General features: G+C 42.2%; 1 non-coding gene across 1 annotated transcript; it reads left to right on the top strand.

The window, feature by feature from the left end:
- The first annotated feature begins 1,648 nt into the window (after nt 1-1,648).
- LOC127191211 (small nucleolar RNA SNORA55) lies at nt 1,649-1,803 on the top strand. Its single transcript, XR_007830835.1, has one exon. It is a non-coding gene; the product is annotated as a small nucleolar RNA SNORA55 (small nucleolar RNA).
- The last annotated feature ends 19,737 nt before the right edge of the window (nt 1,804-21,540 follow it).

Genomic DNA, 21,540 nt, shown 5'->3' with positions numbered 1-21,540 from the left:
GATGTAGGCATCTTTTTGTCTCTCTGACCTGCTTGTTAGCAAACGACTTTGATGGGCTACCAAAAATATTGTCATGAAATAACAATGGAGAGATCACCATATATTTTGAATATTAATTTGTTCATCACAGCCTAATGAGACTTTCTGGCTTAATATAACTTTTTTTCTGGAGTTGTTAATAATTGTTCACCCAATACATGGAAGTGTCCACATCTGAAATTTGTATTTTCTGTTACATTTTCTAGTTTTTGGGAGTGGGATTTTAGAAGGAAAAAGGACAATGTCTCCTTTATTGTCTCCTCTAAAAAATAAAATAAAATAAAATAAATGAAAACAAAAAACAAAAACCCATCATTTCATGTAACTTTTGGTTTTAACTTTAATCCTTTGGCCATTGAGAAACATACTACCCAGCAACCAAATTTACGGTGAAGGAATTAGAGCTTTACATAACATATTATTGTAACTTGTAACTGATTCTAGTCATTCTCTTGAGGACCCACGCATGGAAGTGAATAGGAGACCACAAACCATCAATTGTCATGTTTACTACTTCAAGCATAGTCTTTGGTATGCAGGAGGATTAAATTTTTATTTAATAATTAGGAAGTTAGAGAGACCAAAGTGTTGCTAATAGTGGCAAAGATTCCAGTTCAGTCTCTTTAGTATTAATATAAATCTGACAGGTAGTCGAATAACACATCTGCTCTGGAGTAAAGAGATAGAGAGTACTTTTGCAGTATTAGTGGTAGAGGGACACCAAGTGGCCACATTTTAAATGAAGGATTTTTAAAATGAACTCATGTTATTAAATCTCCATATTCCTTGATTCATTTTAAGTTGTATTAAGGAGCTAGTGAAACCAGAATTTTGACTTTTCATGACTGCTAGGGATGATACAGGTGTATCTTAAAGATTATAAATTTGTAAACTTTCTTGCATAAACACCATCCTTTGTTTATTTTTCCAGATTGTGTGGATGTGCATGAATTTGTGGATGTGTGTGTGATGTGTGTGTGTGTGTGTGCGTGTAGAACTAATAGTGTCTAATTTTGTCCTTTTAATATATAGTCTAGTTCCTTTAGTTTTGTCTCATTTACAATTATTCCATTCCACTGTCATACTTGTCAGGTTCGTAGTATCACACAAGTGGCTTAAAACTGATCAGTTTCCTGTTTACAATGAAGAATGCTTGAGGGTCCTTTGGGGCTGCTTTTAGAGACTTAGGAAGTTATAAATATGCTTTCCAGTACTAGCTATGCCATCAACTTGTGGTGGCCAGGGTCTTGCTGAGTATGTCACCTTCCTTTCATATGTTCATGACATTTCCATCTATAATACCTTTCTTTCTCTTTTTTCTTTCCTTTTCTTTTTTCTTTCTTTCTTTCTTTTCAGAATATCTGTTGGTTAGAATTCAAACTTTGAGGTTTCCATGACATTTGTGGTCAAGAAAATGAACAACTAGACATGGAGGAACATTCTAGAGGTGCTCCATCATCTTGCTGAATCTTGTCTTGATTTACAGATAAAAATAGTGGCTGTCCTCTTATTCAATTTATCATCTTTGGTTTTGTCCTCTAAGTATCTATGTTGAATTCTATGCTCATAAGTCATGAAGAAGGAAGATACTGAACTAGAAACTTTATCTCTACTGTTAGCTTTCATGTTGATGTAAGGTGTCACAAAAAATAGAGGAGAATTGATGTCTGTCAGGGGACAGATGGTGCTACAGCAAAGCAGAGGAAATCCAGATGGGTCATTTCCATTTGTCCTTGGATCTATCTCTATAACTCTGCCATAATTCTTGAGAAGAAAAAAATAGAGGAGAATAATTATCAGACTTAATCTAGCTCTGAAAAGTGTGAACTATGACAATGATATAACCTGTCAATATATAGCCTTGGTGCAACAGTAAAATGATGTTATGGGACTAGCCAACAATGTTGTGACTGAATTTAAGACTCAATTCAAAAAATAGAATCCCTACTTTGAACTGAGTCTAGAGCATTCATAGTCCTGAAGCCCTAATATGATGTTGATAAAATGACATAGTGTTAAACAAAATGATGATTTACTAGTATATTCACGTATTAGTATATCCACCATACTTTAGGAGACAAGCTTCTGTATAGAGTAGATGGAGATTTCCAAAGAAACCCATAAGTGGTCAACTTTCAGAGAATGAAATATTTTAAAGTCCCCAGCCATACATGGGATATTCATATAATTCTTTCTTGTCTTAGTAATGAGGAGTCATTGCAGAAGAGAGTACAGAAAAATTATGAGTAAAAAGCATTGAATGTGTACATAGAACTGCTTTTCATATACAGCAATGTTGTTTCATATACAAACACATCATTGACAAGAACTGCATAAGATAAAAACAAATAAAATCATAGCATTACAAGGTGAGTTAGAGAAGACAAAACATCAACCCAAAGCATCTCAGGGAGAACAACTTTATTTGTGCTTGCACATACAATAAGTCTATCCCTGAGGACAGTGAAGTTAGAAACAACAGGGAAAAAAGAATCTGGAAGTTCTAACTGAAGCAGAAGCTATAAAGGGGTACTGCTTATTGGCTTGATGCTCATGGCTTTTTAATAAATATTTCCTATACAATTCATGACCACCTGCCAAAGACAGCATCATAGCATGTACACTGGGTCAATTCCATAACAATAATTAATCAAGACTGTACCCTATAGATGTGTCTACATGGAAGCATAAAATCATGGAAGCATAAAATCACCTTTCTTTCTAAGTTTGTGTCAGGTTGCCAAAAAATCAACAGAGAGTTTTTCCTTGAAATAGAAACAACATATAATAAATAATTTTATGCATCTACTTCATAACACAAATTAATATAAAATGGTACATACCAATAAAGAATTAAAAGTGACAGGAAATCAGAAAAGGAACAATAGAAGCACTAGAATGGCAATTGAGAAGCCATCGTGGAGGTATGGTAATTAATACTTATAAAATAATATGAGATATGGTAAGAACAAGTTAGACTGATTGAACTTCTATTGCATAGGCATATGGACAGTGAAATGCATAGAGACAAAGTAAGAGCAAGAAGTATGCCTTATGGCAATGCAATGATGTGAGGATAAAAATGTAAAGATGTAACTGTGGGAAAAGAAAATGCATGGGTGCTGAGAAGGGTGGTGAATCATGTCCTCATCATGACAGGAATTTGAGTGCTTTGAGTACGGAACTAGCAAAATATGTACTATGTTGCAAAAATATCCATGCCAATCATGTAGAGAATATGTTTTGGTCGAACACATGACATAGGAATACCCAGACAAAATGTAGAAATTAATAACTTTCTATAATAAGATATAGAAAGTATAGTCAAGATAGAGTTTAACTGTATTATAATGTATTTTTCTGGCAGCTAAGAGTACCAAGTAGATTTAAACCATGCTGTAATATATACAAATTAGATTTATTTTAGTATTTCACAAGTGAGCAGACTTCATGGTCAAGTCCATGATGATGAAAAGCAGAAACTGAATGAAATAGAGGGGAATAGAATAAATGCAAAAAAAAAAATCTGCTTAAGGACAAATAACACATTACAAGACCCAAAGAACAATTATGGAACTTTGGGATTGAACATTTCAGGTTCCATATTCCACCTCACTGTTATCTTAGCTAGTGTTACCCTCATAGATTTATGAAAGTTTTCATTGTATTAGGTTTATACCCCTAATGCCACCTGAAGCAGTCATTAAAAATATTCCAACCTCTACCCACCAAAAAATATCCCAAGGGCAGACCAGTTTAGCACAGAATTCTACAAGACTTTCAAAGAATAGCTAATGCCAATACTCAAATTATTCCACAAAATAGAATAGAAGGCCTTTCACTAGATGACCCACCAATTGAAATCCTGCTAAAGACTTGCATGTTGGGCTCTGCTGAAAGACCATGAGTTCTGATATAGAGAACATGCTCAGGGAAATTCCTGTATGGGAAGTTCCACATAATGCCGCAAAAAGTAATATATGGCTCCTAAATACATAGCATTCAAATATCTCTTGTTTATGTTCTCTTTATGATAACTTGTTAGACTTGACTTTTGTTGTGTGGCAGGAATTTTATCCTGACCAAACATCATTTCTTGTGCACTAAACCATTCATTTGGAGTTCCTATATGTTAATATTAAAATAGTTATTAAAGTGAAGATATACTTCATTGCCTTGATTTTTCTGTTTTCAAAAGTATCTTTTGTATTCTGGAGTATTTTAAAATTACTAATTAAATATCTTCTAATGTATAATTTAAGAATAAATGCCTAAGAGAATGGTCACTTTTCTTCAATCATTTGTTGGTTCAATTTTTATTATTTTAAATGACCATATTTTTCTGTTTCATAATTTTTCTGTGAATAGTATTATATTCAACATGCATTTGATTTGGACTGACTTTTGTTCCTTAAATACTTGTATACTTAAATACACATTAATATTTATATATTTAAAATTTAAACACTTAATATTTGATACAGGAACTCCATATAGTTCAATAGCTCTAGATATTTTGTTATGATATCTTTAATTACTATTCAAAATTTAAAGCCTTAATAGTATGCAATTACCAAATTCCTGTAGGGAAATGAAAATTTCTCCTTCATTTTCTTCACACAGATTTTTTTTTGATAAATAAAGGCTTATCAGTCTATACTGGATTGAGTCAAGTAAACTAGAACAAAATCAGAAAATTCACCATAAGCTCTTGAACAGAATTCATAAGCTTTTAAGGTGTCAATTTATTCTACAGTTTTATAATTTATGTTGGAAGTTTAATGAATAAAATTAATGTTAAGATTAATTTGATAGATTGATTCAACTCTTTTGCTGGAATTGAAGGACTACTGTTTTCAACATTTCATATAGAACCTAACAGAAAACACTCCAAATTTATAATTATAGCAGCAGTTAGGATCAGGACAGATATAACTACATCTAATACATTTTTAACCATGTGACCTCATAACTGTTTCATTAGTAATGTTAATTATCTATTAAACTATCATAATTCCATTTACAATTTATATTTGGGCTTCCAAGTTCTAACTAATACTTAGTGTTTGCTGGTGGTACTTGAGATCAAACTGAGGAGCCTCTACATTCTAAGCAAATGCTTTAGCATTGTGCTGTATTTCAATTGAGCAAATACTTGGTATTTACTTTCAATATAAGCCATTGTTGAAATATCATGTAACACGAATGAAGCTTATACCCAAGGAACTTGCAGCTGGGCAAGATTAAGACAATGCATAAATAATTGGAATCATGGGTAACAGGTGGAACATGCCTGAGTTGAGTGATGGGTAGTAAAGTTAGGTACAAAAAGAGGGATTTGAACTGATTTATTAACTTGAATCTATTATATTTCAGGTTATATTATTCTATTAGAATCAGGGCTTATCTGTGTACCCCTGGCTGTCCTGGAACTTTTTCTGTAGACCAGGCTGGCCTTGAACTCAGAGGTCAGCTGGCTTCTGCCTCCCAGGTGCTGCTTGGCACCCAAAGGTGTTTGCCACCATACTCAGCTACTTTCCTTTAACTTAATAAAAAAAAGAAGCTAATGTAATGTCATTGAAGAAAAATGTTAAAAGAAATGCACAGGACAAAATTGGGCCACTGTGAAATAAAATGTGTTATTCTAGACACAAGTAGATTAAATTCAAAGTTCTACCAGGTCCTGGAGGTTCAGAAATTGTGATCTCAATAACTACAAGGAGGATAATAAGTTCAAGGCCATTCTGGACAACTTACTAAAAATGGATGGGCTACCATCCCACTGTTAGAGTGCTGGTCTTGCCTATGTGTGGTTGTAAGAGTAATTATGAACATTCCTCCCAAAAGTCTCATCAACATGGTAATTATTTAGACTACTGGATGAATATAACAAAATAATCTAATGTTTAATTTCAAAACAAAAATTAACACTTTAGGTAAGCAGTACCCTTTAAAATATTTTTTGAGAATTTCATACAAGAGCATTGGTATTATTTCCATTGGTCCCTTCCCCTTCAAATTTTCCCATGTCCTCCTACTCCTTCTCAAATTTGTAGCAGCTTTTTAAATTACTGCTACCCCGCCTCCACACACACCCAATACACAATACTCTAGTTAATGTTGCTCATATGGAAATGTGTTGAGGGCTAGCCACTTGAGATTTGATAACCTATCAGGTTATCCCTAGAAAGAAATGATTTTCCATTTGTCCATAGCCATAGATTCCCTGTAGCTCTTTGTAACCCTGAATGTTTTCTCCAGCACCCCAGATCCCAGAATAATGACTTTGAAGCCATATATTGATGAATAAAAGCCCAAGCCAAAAGCCTCAGCTCATTTCCCTGGATATCTCATGACTTAATTACCTGTTTATCTATCTTACGTGTGCCATGTGGCTCACATCATTAGATGTGGTTCATGGTTATCTCTCCTCCAGTTTTATGTGTCCATCTTTCTCTAAGTCTGTGGTGAATCTCCCCCTTCACTATATCCCAAAGTTCAGCCATCTCCATGCCAGAACTCCCACCTGCTATTTCTGGCCTCTTTTAATAGACCATCAGCTTTTATTGACAGGTAATGATGCTTCCATACAGATGCAGGAAGTCCTTTTACAGCTGTTAGACTAGGGAGGGGCCACTGTGAAATTATCACATCTACATTTGCATGTCACCTGGTGGTGTCACTGATCAGGCTTTGATTAAACAACTGTATTGTTGAGATTTCATGGGTTACAGCTTTTTTGCTATGTCCAGAAGACACTGTCTCACACCAGACATCCTGGTTCTGGGTTCAGCTTCCTTTCTATGTGCAGAAGACACTGTCTCACAGCAGGCATCCTGGTCATCTGACTTGTACACTATTTCCATCTGCCCTTCCATAATTCTCCTAGATGTTCAGATGTAGGGTTGTGCTATTATGTACTAGATGGGTCAGGGTACCCATAATCACATATTCTCTACATTTTGGCCAGTCATGAATCTCTATAATTGTTCCCATTGCACCAAAAAGAAGACTCATACAGAGGTGAAAACTACACTTATAAGTGGGTATAAAGATAATTGGAATATAGTTAGAAATTATTTTACTTTAGGAAAATGGCAGTAGTAGGTTCTTCAAAGTCTTTGACATTCTATACATGAGAATTTAATTAGAGTTACACGACCAGGCAGGAAATTCCTCCTACTATGAGGACCTCAAGTCCAATTAGAGAGTTGTTGGTTATACACAGAATAAGAATGCCATGATTGCATCAGTGGCCATATCTCACTGAGCTGGAGTTACAGGCAGTTGTAACTCATTTACTGTGAGTACTCACATACAATCTCTTGTCTTCTACAGTCAACGCCCACACCCCCAATACATTATTTCTGTGTGGAAGCCCTGACTATCTTGGACTTGCTTTTGTAGACCAGACTGTCCTCAAACTCACAGAGATTTCCCTGCCTCTGGCTCCTGAGTACTGGGACTGAAGGCATCTACCACTATGCCCAGACCTGAGTGTCAACTTTTAAAAACTTTTAAGGGAGACAAAGCTAAACAGTTTCTTGGGTCCCACTTCCTGGCTCCAACCTTGGGATCTTGCAGGAGTCATATTCCAAACCCTTTTTCCTCATAAAGAAAAATTTGGAAAAAGACTGATTTAAGACAATTCTGTACAAAAACTTTTCTTAGTAACCCCAGTCAGATATTACATCAGTACTTCAAAGGAATCTTCATGTCTTATAGCATTATTTTTAATAGATTTATTACGTATACTTTGTATGTATATTATGTGTAATAAATATGTGTATGTACATTTATTATGTATACAGTATTCTGCATACATGTATGCCTTCCCACAAGAAGAGGGCACCACAAACCCATTTTAGATGGTTCTGAGCCACTATGTGGCTTCTAGGAATTGAACTCAGGACCTTTGGGAGAGCAGTGGGTGTTCTTACCCTCTGAGCCATCTCTCCAGCCTTTGTAGAAATCTGCTGATGTTCAGAGTCAGATGCTATAAATAATTATTGGAAGAATATAAATACTTTGGGGATGCTAGTGAAGACCAGAAACAGAATACTCTCTTTGAGCTGAAATGTGAGTTAGCCTTTTTCCCTCCTGCCCCACACTGTATCCCTCAGCTCCTCATTGCATTCTTCACTCCCTCTCTGTGTCCTTCAACCCCTTCCTGTGTATCTCACTGCATTCCTCAGTCCTTCCTGTGTCCTTCAGCCCCTCACTGCATCCCTCAGTCCCTCCCTGTGTCCTTCAATCCTTCCCTCCAACCTTCATCCCCTCGCTGTATCCCGCTGCTTCTTTCTGCATCTCTCAGCTCCTCAAAGAATTCCTTAATTGCTCTCTTTGTTCTTCAAGCCGTCACCACATCCCACAGTTCATCACTGTATCCCTCTGTCCCTCCTGTGTGTTTCTGCTCCTCACTCCATCCCTCAGGTCCTCATTGCTTTTGTCAGATTCTCAATGCATTGCTCAGCCACTCACTGCATCGTTCATCCCCTCACTGCATCTCTCAGCTCCTCACTGTATCCCTAACCTCCTCACTGCAGCCCTCAGCTCCTCACTGTATTCCTCATCTCCTCACTGCATTCTTCAATCTTTCACTATTTCCTTTAGTCCTTCACTGTAAAGAAACCTCCTCATGATTCCCTTGGCACCTCACTACTTCCTTCAGGAGTCGATTTGAATAGGAGCAGAAGGCTGGAGGAGCAGAGCACTACAGGTATCCAGTTTCATGAGAGCATAGTATAGAGGGTTTGAGCAGTAGAGGAGTCAAGTTTCATAGGATCTGTGGCCTCGAGAAGCCGACCAATAGACCAGTCGAGTTGCAAAAGAGCAGAGGGCTAGAGGGGCAGAGAACCAGGGGAGTCAAATAGTATTGGAGCAGAGGGATAGAGAGGCAGAGCAACAGAGTAGTCATTTTACATAAGAGCAGAGGGCTTGACAGGCAGAGCTCCAGAGGAGTTAAGTAGCATTGGAGAAGAAGACAAGAGGGGTCCAGCTGCAGAGAAGCCGAGTTGTATAGCAGCAGAAGATTAGAGAGGCAGAACACCAGAGCTGTCTTGTTGCATAGGAGAAGAAGGCTGGAAGGTCAAAGCACCAGAGGAGTTGAGTTTTATAAGAGTAAAGGGTAGAGAGGTTGATCAGTAGAGGAGTCAAGCTGTAGAGGAGTAGAGGCCTAATGAGGCCAACCATCAGAGCAGTAAAGTTGAAAAAGAACAGGTTAGAGGGGCAGAGCACCAAGTTGCATAGAAGCAGAGGGCTAGAAGACCAGAGCACCAGAGGAGTCAAGTTATATTGGAGCAGAGGGCTAGACAGGCAGAACACCAGAGGAGTGGAGTGGCATAGGAGATGAAGGGTAGAGGGGCACAACACCAGAGGATTTGAGTTGTATTGGTGCAGATGGATAAAGAGGCATAGCACCTGAGGAGTAAGTGGCATAGGACTAGAGGGCTAGAGGGGCAGAACACCAGAAGCGTTGAGTTGCCTGGAGCAGAGAGATTGACAATCCAAAGAGCCGAGCAGTGGAGTTGCACAGGAGCTGAGGAATAGAAGGAAAGAGAGCCAGAGGAGTCGAGTTGTTTTGGAGCAGAGGTCTAGAGAGCCATAACAACAGAGTATTAGAGTTGCATAGCAGGAGAGGCCTAGAGTGTCAGAGGACCAGAAGAGTCGAGTTGTAATGGAGCAGAGGGATAGAGAGGCAGAACACAAGAGAAGTCAATTTGCATAGGAGGAGAGGGCTAGAGGGGTAGAGCACCAGAGGAGTCGAGTTGTATAGGAACAGAGGGCTAGAGATCCAGAGCACCAAAAGAGTCGAGTTGCATAGGAGGAGAGGGCTAGAGGGGCAGAGCACCAGAGTATTTGATTTGTATTGGAGCAGAGGGCTTGAGAAGCTGAACACAAGAGGAGTTGAGTTGCATAGGAGGAGTGGACTAGTGTGAAATAGCACCAGATAATTCAAGTTGTATTAGAGCAAACAGCTACAGAAGCATAGCACCTGAGGCATCCAGTGGCATAGAAGAAGAGGAATAGAGATGCATTGCACCAGAGGAGTGGAGTTGCATAGCAGGAGAAGCCTAGAGAGTCAGAGAACCAGAAGAGTAGAGTTGTAATGGAGCAGAGGGATAGAGAAGCAGAACATGAGAGGACTTGAGTTGCATAGGAGGAGAGGCCTAGCAGGGCCGATTATCAGAGGAGTTGAGTTGTATTGTAGCAGAGGGCTAGAGAGGCTGAACACAGGAGGAGTAGAGTTGCAAAAGGGGAGTGCAAGAGGGGCATAACACCAGATGGTTCGAGTTGTGTTGGAGCAGAGGGACAGAGAGGCATAGCACCAGAGGATTCAAGTTGCATAAGAGCAAAGGGCTTGAGAGGCAGAGCAGCAGAGATATCGAGTTGTATTGCAGCAGAAGTCAAGAGACCCATATCACCAGGGGAGTCGTGTTGCATAGCAGGAGAGACCTAGAGAGTCAGAGGACCAGAAGAGTCGAGTTGTAATGGAGCAGAGGGATAGAGAGGTGGAACACGAGAGGAGTCAAGTTGAATAAGAGAGGGCTGGAGGGGCAGAGCACCAGAGAAGTCGAGTGGCATAGGAGAAGAGAGCTAAAGGTCAGATCACAAGAGAAGTAGAGTTGTATTGGAGCAGAGGGCTAGAGAAGCACAACAAGAGAGGAGTCAAGTTGTATAGGAGGAGAGTGCTAGAGGGACAGAGGACTAAAGGAGTCAAGTTGTATTGGAGCCGAGTGCTAGAGAGGCAGAACAGGAGTGGAGTTGACTTTAATAGGAGGAGAGTGCTAGAGGGCCAGAGCAGCAGAGGGGTTAGTTGTATTGGAGCAGAGTGCTAAAAAGGCCAAAGAAGGGGGGAGTCAAGTGGCATAAGAGGAGAGGGCTAGAGGGGAAGAGCAACAGAGGAATCGAGTTGTACTGGAGGAGAGTGCTATAGAAGCCAAACATGAAAGGAATCGAGTTACATATTTGGAGAGGGCTAGAGGGGAAGAGCAATAGAGGACTCGAGTTGTATTTGAGCATAGGGCTACAGCAGCACAACACAAGAGGAGTCGAGTTGTAAAAGAGGAGAGTGCTAGAGGGATAGAGCACCAGAGAAGTTGAGATGTATTGGAGCAGAGGGCTAGTGAGTCCGAACATGAGAGCAGTCGAGTTTCTTAGGAGGACTGGGCTAGAGTGAAACGGCACCAAAATATTCGAATTGTATTGGAGCAGATGGCTAGAGCGGCATAGCAGCTCAGGATTAGTGTAACATTGGAACAGAGTCCTAGAGATGCAGAGTAGCAGAGTAGTTGAGATGTATGGTGTAAAAGGCTAGAGAGGCATAGCACCAGAGGAGTCTAGTAGTATAGGGGGAGAGTTCTGGAAAGTCAGAGCACTAGAGGAGTTGTTTTGTTTTGCAGCAGAGTTCTAGAGAGGCTGAACATGGGAGGAGTTGAATAAGATGAGCTTGCTGGAGGGCCACAGACCAGCGGATTCCAGTTTTATTGTAGCAGAGGGATAGAGAAGCATAGCAGCAGACGAGGGGAGTTACATAGTAGGATAGGGCTAGAGAAGCAGAGCATAGGAGGTGTTGACTTGCTTAGGAGGAGAGGGCAGGGGGGCAGAGCACCAGAACAGTCGAATTGCATAGGAGGAGAGGGATAGAAGGGCAGAGCACCAGAGGAGTCGATTTGTATTGGAGCAGATGGATAGAGACACAGAACACAAGAGGAGTCGAGTTGCATAGGAGCAGAGTGCTAGAGGAGTAGAGCACCAGAGGAGTCGAGTTGTATTTGAGCATAGGGCTAGGAAGGTACAACACTAGAGGAGTGAGGTACATAGGAGGAGAGGGCTAGAGGGGCAGATCAGCAGAGGAGTCGAGTTGCTTGGAGAAGAGGGATAGACGGGCCAAGCAGCAGAGCAGTCAAGTTATATATGAGCAGAGGAATAGAGGGGCAGAGAACCAAAGGATTCATATTGTATTGGAGCAGAGGTTTAGAGAGGCTGAACACAAGAGGGTCGAGCTGTATAGGAGGAGAGGGCAAGTGGGGCAGAGCACCAGCTTATTTGTTTTGTATTGCAGCAAAAGGCTATAGAGTCATAAAACAAGAGGAATCGAGTTGCATAGGAGCAGAGGGCCAGAGGGGCAAAGCACCTGAGGAGTCGAGTTGTATTGGAGCAGAGGGTTAAAGAAGCAGAACACGTGAGGAGTCGACTTGCATAGGAGGAGTGGACTAGAGGGACAGAGGACCAGAGGAGTCGAGTTGTATTTGAGCATAGGGCTAGAGCAGCAAAACACAAGATGAGTCAGTTTGCATAGGATGAGAGGGCTAGAGGGACAGAGCACCATAGGAGTTGAGATGTATTTCAGCAGAGGGCTAGAGAGTCAGAACACGACAGAAGTCGAGTTGCATAGGATGACTGGGCTAGAGTGAAACAGCACCAGAAGATTCTAATTTTATGGGAGCAGACAGCTAGAGAGGCATAGCACCTGAAAATTAGAGTAACATTGTAACAGAAGTCTAAGATGCAGAGTAGCAGAAGAGTCGATTTGTACTGGAGTAAATGGCTAGCGAGGTATAGCAACAGAGGAGTTGCTTTGAACTGTAGCAGAGGGCTAGAGTGGTTGACCAATAGAGGAGTGGAGTTGCATAGGAAGAAAGTGCTGGAGTGGCACAGACCAGAGGATTCCCGTTTTATTGGAGCACAGGGATAGAGAGGCATAGCACCAGATGAGGCGTGTTACATAGGAGGAGAGGTCTACAGGGGCAGAGTATTGAAGGCATTGAATTGCTTAGATGGAGAGGGCAAGGGGGCAGAGGACCAGAGCAGTTTAATTTAATAGGAGGATAGGCCTAGAGAGTCAGAGCATCAGAGCAGTCAAATAGTATTGGAGCAGAGGGATAGAAGGGCAGAACACGTGAGGAGTCAAGTTTTAGGGGAGGAGAAGGCTAGAGGGAAACAGCCCCAGAGCATTCAAGTTGTATTGGAGCAGATGGCTAGAGAGTCGTATCACCTGAGGATCCCAGTCGCAGAGGAGCAGAGGGCTAGTGAGGCCGAGTGGAAGAGCAGTCGAATTGTATTGGAGCAGACGGCTTGAAAGGCACAGCACCTGAACAGTTGAATTGCATAGGATGAGATTCCCAGAGAGTCGGAGCACCAGAAGATTCGAATTGAATTGGAGCAGAGCAGTAGAAAGACCGTATACAAGAGGAGTTGAGTTGCATAGGAGGAGAGGTCTAGAGGGGTAGAGCAGAATAGGAGTCAAGCTGTATTGGAGCATAGGGCTAGAGAGCCAGAGCTCAAGAGGTGTCAAGTTGCAAAGGAGGAGAGGGCTAGAGGTGCTGAGCAACACAGGAGTCCAGTTGTATTGGAGCAGAGGGCTAGAGAGGCAGAACACAAGAGAAGTCAAGTTACATAGGAGAAGAGGGATAGAAGGGTAGAGCACCAAAGGATTCATGTCGTCTTGGTCGATAGGGCTAGAGAAGCAGAACATGACATTAGTGGTACTGCATAGCAGGAAAGGGCTAGAGGTGCAGAGCACCAGAGAGGTCGATATGTTTTGGAGAGGAGGGCTAGAGAGGCAGAAAACGAGAGGAGTCGCGTCTTATAGGAGGAGATTCCTAGAGGGGCTCAACACAAGAGGAGTCTAGTTGTATTGGAACAGAGGGTTAGAGAGGCTGAATACAAGAGGATTCGATTTTCATTGGTAAAGAGAGCTAGAGGGGCAGAGTACCAGAGGAGTCCAGTTGTACTGGAGCAAAGGGCTAGAGAGGCCAAACACAAGAGGAGTCGAGGTACATAGGAGGAGAGGGCTAGAGGGGCAGAGCAACAAAGAAGTCAAATTGCCTGGAGAAGCAGGATACATGGGCCAAGCAGCGAGCAGTCTAGGTAAATAAGAGCAGAGGGACAGCAGGGCAGAGAACCAGAGGTTTCGTATTGTATTGGAGCAGAGGGCTAGAGAGGTAGCACCCAAGAGTAATCGAGTTGCCTAGGAAAGAGGCCTAGAGGTGCAGAGCACCAGAGGAGTTGAGTGGTATTTGAGCATAGGGCTAGAGAGGCACAACACAAGAGGAGTCAAGTTGCATAGGAGGAGAGGGATAGACAGGCAGAGCACCAGAGTATTCGAATTATATTGGAGCAGAGGGCTGGAGAGACAGAAGACAAAAGGAGTAGAGCTGCATAGGAAGCGAGGGCTAGAGGGGCAGATCACCAGAGAGTTGAGTTGTATTGGAAAAGAGGCCTAGAGAGGCAGAACACGAGAGGAGTCGAGTTGCATAGGAGAAGAGTGCTAGAGGTGCAGAACACCAGAGAAGTCGAATTTTACTGGGGCAGATAGCTAAAGAGGGAGAGCACCAGAGGATTTGAATTGTTTTGGACCAGATGGCTAGAGAGGCAAAGTTTCAGAGGAGACAACCAGCATAGGAGAAGAGGGATAGATGGGCAGAACACCATAGAAGTCGAGTTGTATTGGAGCAGAGGGCTAAAGACGCAGAACACGAAAGGAGTGGAGTTTCATAAGAGGAGAAGGTATAGGGGCAGAGCACCAGAGGAGTCGAATTATATTGGAGCAGAGAGTTAGTGAGGCAGAGCACAAGAGGTGTCGTGGTGCATAGTCTAGGGTGCAAAATCTAGGTGAAACAGCCCCTGAGATTTCGAGTTGTATTGAAACCGAAGGCTAGGTGCATTGCACCTGACGAGTCAAGTCACATAGGAGCAGAGGGCTAGAGAGGCAGAGCAGCTGTTGAGTATAATGCATAACACCAGAGAATACGAGTTACATAGAAGGAGAGCGCTAGAGGGGCAGAGCACCAGAGAAGACGTGTTGCATAGGAACATAGGGCTAGAGAGGCCAAAGACGAGAGGAGTCGAGCTGCATAGGAAGAGAGGGCTAGAGGGGCAGAGCATCAGAAGAGTAGAGTTATATTGGAGATGAGGGCTACAGAGACAGAAAACAAGAGGTGTCTAGTTGCAAAGGACAAGAGGGTAGAGAGGCAGAGCACTAGAGTAGTCGAGTTGTACTGGAGCAGAGGGTTTGAGAGACAGAACACGAGATTAGTCAAGTTGCATAGGAGGAGAGGGCTAGAGGGGTAGAACACCAGCGGAATCGAGATGTACTGGAGCAGAGGGCTAGAGAGTCACAACATGAGTGGAGTCAATTTGCATAAGAGGAGAAGGCTAGAGGCACAGAGCAACAGAGGAGTCTAGTTGCCAGGAGAAGCGAGATAGATGGGCCAAGTAGCAGAGCAGTCTAGTTATATATGAGCAGAGAGATAGAGGAGCACAGAATCAGAGGATTTGCAGTGTATTGGAGAAGAGGAATAGAGAGGCAGAACAGAAGAGTATTCGAGTTGCAGAGAAGAAGGCTGGGGGGGGGGGCACAACACCAAAGGGGTAGAGTTGTATTGGAGAAGAGCACTAGAGAGGAAGAAAACGAGAGGAGTCTAGTTGCAAAGGACAAGAGGGTAGAGGGGCAGAGCACCAGAGTATTTGAGATGTACTGGAGGAGAGGGCTAGAGTGGCTGAACATGCGAGGAGTTGAGTTGCATAGGAGCAGAGGGTTAGAGTGGTAGAACAACAGAAAAGTCAAGTTGTAATGAGCATAGGGCTATAGAGGCTGAACACAAAAGGAGTCAAGTCGCAAAGGACAGGAGAGTAGAGGGGCAGAGCACCAGAGTAATCGAATTTTACTGGAGCAGAGGGCTAGAGAGACTGAACACAAGAAGAGTCGAGTTGTATAGGAGGAGAGGGCTAGAGGGGTAGAACAACAGAGGAGTCAAGTTGTAATGAGCATAGGGCTAGAGAGGCCGAACACAAGAGGAGTCATGTTGCATAGAATGAGAGGGCTAGAGGGGCAAAGCAACAAAAGAGTCGATTTTCCTGGAGAAGCAGGATGGACAAGCTAAGCAGCAGAGCAGTCAAGTTATATATGAGCAGAGGAATAGAGGGGCAGAGAACCAGAGAATTTGCATTGTATTAGAGAGTAGGAATAGAGAGCCAGAACAGGAGAATATTCTAGTTGCAGAGGAGGAGAGGGTTAGAGGGGCACAACAACAGAGGGTTCGAGATATATTGCAGCAAAGTGATAGAGAGGCAAAGCACTAGAGGAGGATAGTTGCCTAGAGGCGAGTAATAGACCGGCAGCAGTGCAGTCGAGTTTCATAGGAGCAGTGGGAGAGAGGGGCACAGCACCAGAGGAGTCAAATTTCATAGGAGGAGAGGGCTAAAGGGACAGAGCACCAGAGAAGTTAAATTGTATTGGAGCAGACAGCTAGAGAGGCAGTGTACCAGAGGAGTCAAGTTGTATTGGAGCAGATGGCTAGAGAGGCAGAGTACCAGAGGAGTCAAGTAGCATAGGAGGAGAAGGCTAGATGGACAGAGCACCATAGGAGTTGAAGTACATTAAAGCACAGGGCTAGAGAGGTAGAACACAAGAGGAGTAGAGTTTCATAGGAGGAGAGGGTTATAGGGGCAGAGCACCAGAGGAATCGAATTGTATTGGAGCAGAGAGTTAGAGAGGCAGAACACGAGAGGTGACACATAGAATAGGAGGAGAAGGCTAGAGTGAAACAGCTCCAGAGGATTAGAGTTGTATTGGAGCAGATGGCTAGATTTGCGTAGCACCTGAGGAGTCAAGTCACTTAGGAGCAGAGGGCTAGATTGGCAAGCAGCAGAGGAGTAGGGTTGTATTGGAGCAGAGGGCTATAGAGGCAACCCACCAGAGAAGACGAGTTGCATAGGAGATGGCTAGGGGGGCAGGGCACCAGAGGATTCGAGTTGTATTGTTGCAGAGAGATAGAGAGGCATAACACCAGAAAAGTAGAGTTGCATAAGAACAGGCGGCTAGAGGGGCACAGCATTAGATAAGTCGAGTTGTATTGGAGCAGAGGGCTACAAAAGTTTAACATGACAGGAATCGAGTTGAATAAGAGGAGAGTGATAGAGTGGCAGAGCAGCAGAGGAGTCGAGTTGCATAAGAGCAGCAGGCTAGAGTGGCATATCACCAGAAGAGGCAATTTGCCAGGAGCTGAGGGTTAGAGAGGCTGAGCAGCCTAGCTGTTGAGTTGCATAGGATCAGAGACCTAGGGAGGCAGAGCAGCAGATGATCCAGTTGGAAAGCAGCAGAGCAATAGAGGGGCAGAGTACCAGAGGTTGCAAATTGCACTGGATTAGAAAGCTTGAATGGTCAAGCAGCAGTGGTGTCCAGTTGCAAGGAGCAGAGTGTGAGAGAGAGGGAGCAGCAGAGTAGTAGATTTTCATAACAGCAGAGGCCTAGAGAGGCATAGCACGAGAAGAGTTGAGTTGCATAGGGGCAGAGGGTTTTTGAAGCCAAGCAGCAGAGCAGTCCTGTTGCATGGGAGCAGGAGTATTACACCTGAGGAGTTGAGGAGTTGAGTTGTATTGGAGCAGAGGGCTAGAGTGGCAGAGCATCAGAGGTGTAGAGTTGCATAGGAGCAGAGGGTTAAAGGGGAAGAGTCTCTAAGGAGTCGATTTGCATAGGAGCAGAGGGCTTGAGAGATAGAGCAATAGAGGAATCAAATTGCAGAGCCTCCCTAAGATTTTGACATTTTACTTTAATTTTGTCAGTTCTGGAGACTGAAGTCAGCCTCTGCCCCCACAGTGGAATTATTCTGACACCTAGCCCTAGGTAGTTAACCCAACAACAAGATGCTTGGGGTCTCAATTATGTCTTTTGCTTTCTAATTCATTTGGCTTCATTGGAATTTAACTTTACCGTTCAGAGGTCGAGGCAAGAGGATTGGTTAGGAATTCTAGTCAATACTTTGCTGGTTATGATTACCATTTTTTCTTTTAAAATTTTCTCAGTGTTAAAATTAATATGACTTTACATGCTTAAACACAATGGTCAGCCTGCTATGGACGACATCTGAAGGATTGAACTACGACTGAAGATTGAAAATAATTGAAGAAAAATCATGTCTGTGTTGAACATGTACAGTCTTTTATCTTTGTCAGTTCCTAAATGAGATAGTGTAGTAACTATGTACTCACTATTGATCTTGTAAGTCATTTAAGCTGGCTTAAAGCATATGGAGTGTGTATAGGAGTTATAGATAGTACTGTGCCTGGTATTGTTTGTTTGTTTGTACAGTTGGATTTTACAGGATTTGATTCTAGCCCAAGGTGGCCTCATGCTCAAAATGATCCTCCTACCTCAGCCTTGAGAATGTAGGATTATAGGTATGCTCCATCATGCATGGTGTATATTTCTTTATTGTGACGTTAAGACTTATTTTCAGTACTTCCCACATTTTAAACATATTCTCTATCGTTGAGCCATTTTCTTTGAGGAGCCTGAACACCCTGTAATTTGATGGTATTTGGGTTTTGATTCTTTGCAACCAGTGTCTGGAAACTGAAAACTCATCTTTAGCATTCTTTAGTTAAACAACCTCTAGATACTGTCAAACCACAGAGTTAAAATATTCAGTTTTTTAAATTCTGATGCTTAAACTTTGGTCATGGCCTCTTCAGTAACCCCATTCTATATTGTCCCAGCTTGATGTGGCTCAGAGCGACACCTATCTGTTACATTCAGTAAACATCTCCCTTTGATCTCTCACTTCATTCCTGGGTATGTCAAGTACCAAAATAATGAAATTATTCTATCTATATTCCCAGAAGAAATTCTCTCATCCCATGTTCGCCGGCTCCCAAACTGAATAAAATACTGTTTATTTCAATTATTTCATGACTCCATAAATCTCATGGTTTTGGATAGTCACATTCTTTAAGGAAGGAATCTGACTCCTTTGGAGTTATATGTGTCATTACTAAACTGCATTCCTGGTTTTGAATGTCGAGAATATCTGCGAATTTCAGAGTAGAATCCCTTTTGCCTAAAAAATGAGTGAAAACAACCTGCACCACATGGGACAACAGAGGTCCAAACCATGATTCTCATTTATCCCAGGGAGATTGGTGCAGTCAAATAACTAATAGTCAGGGCCTGGGTTGGTAGGATGTTTGCTTAGAATGTAAAATACCCATTATAATATCCTGATGCAAGGCAAAATGAGGTATGTGATGGTTCCCAAGGTAGAGGCAGAAGGACTGGAATTCAGTGTCACCCTAAGCTAAGCAGCCAGTTTGGCCTATGGAGACCTTGTCTACAAAAAGTGAAAAGAGTTAGCAGCTGATTTCTGTATATAAAAACTTGCGTAGCACTACATGGTAATAATACTTTAACTGTGCATTGATCTGAAGTTTATTTCTGCCACCATATGTTTTCTCTCAAACCCAGTAAGCTTGTATTCTTAGTCAATCTCAAAGATTCTTTGGATGAGTGGGATAAGCTAACTAGCCTGTCAGGGTAAACCTCTAGCCACAGAACACCCAGTGACCCTGCTTTCTGCAGGAAGTAGATATGCAGTAAAGCCTCCTTTCTTTTTCTAGTTAGGCAGCAAGCTGTCCTTGCTTTGTAGGGCTAATTTACAACCTAATTATGCTTTTGACTTTGCATTAGTTTAGGGACACTTGGCATTCTTTAGCCTTGGTTTAATTCTTGTTAAGTATATATCTTCTCTGTAGTCTACTGTACAATTTTCCAAGATGGTCATGGTTTACCTGCTCTAGGGCCCCAGTCCTTTGGCATAGTAGCTCATCGCAAATGATAATAATGTGTCAGGAGAAGCAAGCACATGGTAGCTCTCCAGCCAGGCTGTGACTGGATGTCTAATTTTCTAATAAATGCTTATTCTCATTAAAATATTAGTTCTAAACCTCTGAAACCAGGGTATTTACATAGACTTTAAAGTATTAGATTTCGGATGGGAATGCATATTCAAGTTTAGTGACAGAAAGGTATGTTTGGCTTTGGGTAAACAAGGCATGGGGATCATCCCACTCAGAAGCAAATGAGAACACAAAGCTTGGAGAAAGGTATGAACTCTCTGGAGAGGAAGCTCAGATTGGTGGCAAGCTAGGTTTTCTGGCAGACAGTGTGTGTCAACCCAAGGCAAAGGCAGTCTTAGCTTTCAGAGACTTGGCTGTGGCTGAAATGATGGAGGACAGGGAACAAGTTCCGGGCTTATGAAAATAAATGCCAGAGATGATGTAATTTCTTGGATATGTCTGGTGGGCCATGTAATGTCCCCAGTTTTTGTCTGCCTGCCTGCCTGCCTTTCTGCCTGTCTACCTACCTGCCTGTCTTCTTTTCTTGCTTCATACCTGCCTGCCTGCATACCTTACTTCCTGCCTGCTTACCTGCTTTGCTTTCTCCATCCCTGTCTGCCTTGCTGGCTGTCTTCCTTCCTTCCTTTCTGCCTGCCTGCTGTCTTTTCTTCCTTCATGCCTTCCTGCCTTCCTGCCTACTTTTCATTGTGTAGCCTTAGCTGTCCTGGAACATGTCCTGTAGACCAGGCTGGGCTCAAATGCAGAGATCAAATGTCTCTGCCTATAAGAGTGCTGGGATTGATGGCATGCTCTAACACAACCAGGTATTTATTCTTCCTGTTAGTAATACCTATGGTTTCTTTGTTCTCTTCTATAAAAGTCATTGTTATCTGTTGCTTAATATTGGAAGGTTAAAAACGATTGTCATTGATTATTTTCAGATAGACAGATAGCTTTGGAAAATTTTCCCTTTGAATTCAAAGACTTCAGATGATCAGTGGAAATCAGTATTCAACTCACAGTCTGAATGCAGTATCCACACATTCTCAGTCCATTTTTAAGCCTAGAAATGCCTCCAACAGTCTTTCCTCTTCTGTTCACTTCCTCCTCTTATCTTTTTTTTTTTTTTTTTTTTTTGGAGTGGTGGTGGTGATGGGCATTGGGCATCAACCTAGGGTATATAAGGGTTACATGTAAAATGATCATTTATTCACTATTTCAGTTGTTGTCTTGAGGCTAACTGCCTCTGTCTGCTAATCTAGGCCTAGTCCTGGACGCTTCTAGGCTATGTACAATCTAACCTAGGCCAAGAATTCTTTCAGCCTCTGAGCTTAATAATAACTAATGAGCTCATCTTTTCTTGTTCTTACAGAGCTCAGGCTTGGCTGCTTCAATTTAGCTGTTCTGCCTCAAACATTCTTACCAGCTGATTTATTCAATCTGGCTTCTCTCTCAATTGCTGAATTGTTCTCATTGGCCTCAAACTAACTCCAGCAGATGCTCTAATCTCCTGACCGTTTCTCATCTTCTGGCTCACTCTGTCTTCACCTGAGTTCTCTCTAGGACTTTTCTTGTAAACTCTGCCTCCTTCTTTCTCTTCCTCCCTCCCTCCTGTCCTCACTCACTCAGTCCTACCCTCCTGCTTCCCTCTCTCCCCTTGGCCCTGTCTCCTGGATTAAAGGCCAGTTTGGAACTAATCTCTTGACAGAGCAGCCATGTTCTGAATTAAAGTTCCTCTAGAGTTATCTAATACTCTACATCCCCTTTTATTTACTATTTCTTTAGAGATAGCATCTTACTAAGTTTCCAGGGCTGGTCTTAATACTTGTAGACCTCCTACTTGAGCCTCTGGAGTATGTTCAAGGATGGATTTTAATTTTAATA

This window comes from Acomys russatus, chromosome 6 (assembly GCF_903995435.1).
Source record: "Acomys russatus chromosome 6, mAcoRus1.1, whole genome shotgun sequence".
Lineage (NCBI taxonomy): Eukaryota > Metazoa > Chordata > Mammalia > Rodentia > Muridae > Acomys > Acomys russatus.
This window is presented reverse-complemented; position numbering and strand designations above follow the sequence as displayed.